Below are 5,544 nucleotides of genomic sequence, written 5' to 3' on the forward strand. Positions count from 1 at the left end.
CCGCCTCCCTTCCTGAATATATTGAATTAAACACAACCCCTTTCAGTGAAAGAGTCACTGGTGTAGCTGGTCTTTGGGGGAGTCATGGTAAAGACTTTGTGCTCTTAGCCCTCTTCCTTTCAGAAATTGAGGATGTCAGTGGCTCTAATAATAGAATAACAAGTCCATTTTCAAATATATTGGTTTCTTATTGTTTGCTTTCAATATAACAGACGGGCTGGCTAACAAATTGTCCATTGACATATTATTAAAAATAATGTTTGATGATAGACTACTTTGATTTTTTTGGTATAAAATTCAGAAGAATTTAAAGAACTGAGTGACACTGTCATAAGAAAACTCTTTCCCATTCACTTTTTTTCTGATCAAGGTTACTCATTGCTCATATCTATGAAGTAAAATAAAACAAACTCTATCTTTCTAGTAATAATATTCACTGATAGATATACAAATTAATCCGAAATAAATGAGCTTGATCCGTGTCAGTATGAATTGTGTTTTCAATTTAATTTTTTATCTTTAATAATTACATTAAATTTATTAATATCTTTATGTTGTTTTGAATAGTTGTTTACAGAAGAAAAAATTTTTAAATCTTTTAGACTCTTGTGGGCAACAGGAAAAAATTATATACATATTTTTGTAGCAAACATGTATAACAGAATAATCAGTGAAAGACTTTTCAGCATAAAAATGTATTACATTAGTATAAAATGTATTGGTGAAATGAGATAGGAAAGTTCAAAAAGAGAAAAAAACTATATAAAATTAGAAAAGTGTTAGTCTTTTTTTAAAAAAATGAATAAATTTAGTGTATTTAGATTCTGCTGCATACTTAAAAAATCTATTAAAAAGATTTTATTTGAAAATGTTGATATTTATAATATGTCTGAAATTACTTGTTACTCTTTACTTTTTAAGAGATAAATCTTAAACATCAACTGAAAATGTACAAGTAGATACCTATTTTTCTAAAATTCTTCTAAAATTTTAGGGATTTGTCAGTTGAAGTCCTCTGTCTTAGGGGACCATGTTCTCTTGGTGATCACTTTTAAAGTCTGTCTTTTTCTTCACTGCAGGAATTATTTTTGCCTGGATGGTTGGCCAAGACTCTTTATCTTCAAGAAGGGACTGCACCAAGGTCCTCAGGAACATGACCACCTTAGGGGTTGAATACAAGGCCCTTCAGCCTGTTCTAACTTACTACTCCAGCCTTGCACTCTGGCCGCCACCAGAGCTCCACACTCTCCACATCAAATCTCTCAGTCTGTGACAATATCAGATCCTTTTGTACTTCGGTGCTTCGAACCTTATATTTCTTCTGCCTGCAACCATCTTCCCACTGTTAAAGGCAAAACAAAGACAAAACTAAACCCCAGGACATGTAGGGAGATTGATTTTATTTGGAATCTTGGAATAGCAAGAGCACCCCAGATCTGAGGATCAAAGCATGTCAGCAGGGCGGTTTTGCCTTGTATTTTTTTTTTTTTTTTTTTTTTTTTGAGACAGGGTCTCGCTCTGTCGCCCAGGCTGGAGTGCAGTGGCTGGATCTCAGCTCACTGCAAGCTCCGCCTCCCGGGTTTATGCTATTCTCCTGCCTCAGCCTCCCAAGTAACTGGGACTACAGGCGCCCGCCACATTGCCTAGCTAGTTTTTTTGTATATTTTTAGTAGAGACGGGGTTTCACCATGTTAGCCAGGATGCTCTCGATCTCCTGACCTTGTGATCCACCTGTCTCGGCCTCCCAAAGTGCTGGGATTACAGGCTTGAGCCACCGCACCCGGCCGCCTTGGATTTTATAACAAAGAGCTTGTCTAAGCTGTATGTGGGATGACTTCACAGTTAGGATTTTTTTTTTTGTAATCAGGGGGAGACTCAGTCTGTCAGATTGTTACTGAAAAGGGGTTCCCATCCAGACTTCAAGACAGGGTTCTTGGATCTCGTGCAAGAAAGAATTCAGAGCCAGTCGATAGACTAAAGTGAAAGCAGGTTTATTAAGAAAGTATAGGAATAGCCGGGCGCAGTGGCTCAAGCCTGTAATCCCAGCACTTTGGGAGGCCGAGACGGGAGGATCACGAGGTCAGGAGATCGAGACCATCCTGGCTAACACGGTGAAACCCCGTCTCTACTAAAAAAATACAAAAAACTAGCCGGGCGAGGTGGCAGGCGCCTGTAATCCCAGCTACTCGGGAGGCTAAGGCAGGAGAATGGCATAAACCCGGGAGGCGGAGCTTGCAGTGAGCTGAGATCCGGCCACTGCACTCCAGCCTGGGCGACAGAGCGAGACTCTGTCTCAAAAAAAAAAAAAAAGAAAGTATAGGAATAAAAGAATGACTGTTCCATAGGCAAAGCAGCAGCATGGGCTGCTCAAATAAGGTACTTATAGTTATTTCTTGATTATATGCTAAACAAGGGATGGATTATTCATGAGCTTTCCGGGAAAGAGGTGGGCAATACTGGAAACTGAGGGTTCCTCCCCTTTTTAGACCATATAGGGTAACTTCCTGACGTTGCCATGGCATTTGTAAACTCTCACAGCACTGGTGGGAGTTTCTTTTGCATGCTAATACATTATAATAAGCAGTGAGGACAACCAGAGGTCACTCATGTTACCATCTTGGTTTTGGTGGGTTTTGGCTGGCTTCTTTTCTGCAACCTGTTTTATCAGCAAGGTCTTCATGACCTGTATTTTATGCCAACCTCCTATCTCATCCTGTGACTTAGCATGCCTAATCCCTTGGGAATGCAGCCCAGTAGTGATAGGGACAGGCAGCAGAGAAATTCTGGGCAGAAAAGGGAGGGTCCCCGGCAAGGGCCCCACCCTCAAGCCAAAATGCCAGAGATTGCAGCCCAAAGTGAGAATTTACATCATTGTTTTCCTGCTTGAATGTTGCCTTTTCCAAAACAACCCATAGCCCCACCCTGCCCCATTCTGTGCCTATAAACACCCCAAACCCAGCAGGCAGAGAGAGGAGAAGCAGCTGGACGTTAGCTACTACGGCTGGATGTTGGAGAGAAGCGGCTTGACTTCAGAGGGACAAATTGACAGCTTCTCTGGTAACTTCAGAGAGGAATCCGGCAGGAGATAGCTGGACTTCGGGGGAAAATTACCTTCTCGCTTTATCTGCTTTTCAGCTCTCCTTCCCATTGAGAGCCACTTTCATCAGCAATAATATCCCCCACATTTACCATCCTTCAATTTGTTCATGTGATCTCCTTTCTCCTGGACGCTGGACAAGAGCTCGGGAGCTGTGAGTGCGGACGCAAAAAGGCTGTCACACTGACCCTTTGCCTTTGTTGGCAGAAGGCAGCTGCCTCACATGAAAAGGCAGAGGGTCCACTGAGCTGTTAAGGCTTAAGCTGTCCATGGATGGCAGGGCTAAAAGAGCACTGTAACACTCCCTCTGGGGCTTCAAGGGTCATGAGCACCCCCACAGTGCTGCCGCTGAGTATGCACAGAGTTTGCTCCTGCCAGCACCCAGTAGCACTCACCCTGGCTCCTGCACCCGCTCACCCGTGTGCCCTCTCCCATGAGGGGTGGAAGGCAGCGGGTCTGAGTGAGTGGAGTTCGCTCTTGCTGGCGATGAAGTGGCCGGCTGATTCTAGCACTCGTGTATTCCTATTCCCACCTTGTTGGCTTGCTCGCTTCCTCCCAGGAGGAGTTGAGATCTGTGGGCTGAGTAAACGGGGCACCCCTGTTGCGAGTTCCACAAAGGGGTCAGGGAAATGTCCTGCTTCAGTAGGTCTCAGCCTTATTTTATCCAGCCCCTATTCAAGTTGCTCTGGTTTGAATGCCTCTGACAAGATGAACAAGAAATGTTTATCTCTGTGTCAAGCTAGTTTTGGGAGGATAAACAGTTCAGCGAATTATTTATGAAACAAAGACAGTTTTTCAGGGTCTGGCTTTGTTATACAGAAACATTTGTGAGTCTTATGTGAGTTAGGAAAAAGAGTGTATTTTGAGTCTCATGTGTCACCTGGAAGGAGGTTTTTGCAGTAAACCCTTTCCCAGAACACAAAAAGGGTGAGGAATTCTGGAAAGCTACTGAACGACAGGGCATAGGTAAAGTTCAATGTCACCATCTTGGTTAAACCTTTGGGTTCTAAGTACTTCCTTTGTCAAACTGTAACCCTCAGGCTCCCCAGGAAGTAGGATTGAGACAGAGATTAGCTTGCCGGATGTTTATTGGGAAGTCCTTTTGGGATTAACAGCTGTGGAGAGCAGACGAGAAAAGCTGTTTAGGGTGGAACAATGTTCCACAGAGCAAATCCGGTTCATGGCCTGATTGTATTTGGCCCTGAAATAAGTAAGAATGGTTTTTACATTTTTAATGGGGTGTAAAAAAAAAATAGAATACCCGACAGAAATTGACCTTATGTGGCCTGCAAAGCCTAAAACATTATACTCTCTAGCCCTTTCAGAAAAATTTGCCTGCTTCTGGGTTGGAAGGCGGATGGTGAACTGTTGATGCAGTCATAACAAAGGCCTTAGTCAATCGTCCTGGGAGCTTGGAAGCTGGGATGATGCTGCAAAGTTGTCTTGAACTGGGGCAAAGGGGTAGGATTTCCCATGTGATCAGGTCCTGGGATGGGGCCTTACCTTGATGAGGCAGCTGGAGGAGGAGTGCTTCAGTCCTCCTAGGGAGGGTAGAGGGTGGTGGCAGCATTCACCATATGAGCCTTTCCTGACTTCCTGAGGGAGAGTTTGTTGCTCTCCTTTGGTCTCCCACAGTGTGAAGTTTCGGCCTAATTAGTCCTTTACATGCCAGTATCCGCCACTCAGCTGGGACCTACCAGGAACAAAAAAGGGTGTCCAATTTCCTTTTGTGCTCCTAGTGCCTAATGCAGAGTCTGGCATAAAGATTGGGCTCAGTAGATATTAACCAAATGAGGAAATACTCTCGCTTTTTATAAGACTGAAATATGGAAAATAATCTGTCTAGGCATTCACAGAATAAGTGGAAAGGCTTTTTAAGAGTCAGATATCTTGCAAACCAGACCTTTGTTTATTTTCATGAAATGGATGTGAATGGATGTATGACACTTGAATACAAGAAAAGTAGAATGTCCAATTTCAATCACACACTTGGATTTGGGAGAAATTCTTCCCCTGGCTTCATAAGCTGCCATATTAATGTTCCTAACACTTCCTGGCATGTGGTAGGAACAATATGGATTTCTCTGCTGGACTTTCATCAGCTTCATTTATCTCCACCTTCCAAACACGAAACTCACTATCTCCTGCCACTCTTCAGATGAGCCAACTTAACTCGCTTCCTCTGGACCTGAATCAGAAAAAGCTGTTAATTCTAGGACAAGGGATTCTAGACCCTGCTTACCATGAAGGGGAATATTACTTTGTTATTCTTTGTATTGATTGAATCTATAGGAACAAAAAGCCAAGGTACTGACTAATTTCTCAATAGTGCTCTCTGTTAAAATTATCATCTCTGAATTGCTGGAAACATAAAGATAACATGTGAATTTTCAGTAACTATCACTCTTTAAAAGGTCCATAGCAAGACTGTCTCAAAAAAAAAAAAA

This window comes from Rhinopithecus bieti, unplaced genomic scaffold (genome assembly GCF_001698545.2).
Source record: "Rhinopithecus bieti isolate Rb0 unplaced genomic scaffold, ASM169854v2 scaffold_15769, whole genome shotgun sequence".
NCBI classification, from domain to species: Eukaryota; Metazoa; Chordata; class Mammalia; order Primates; family Cercopithecidae; genus Rhinopithecus; species Rhinopithecus bieti.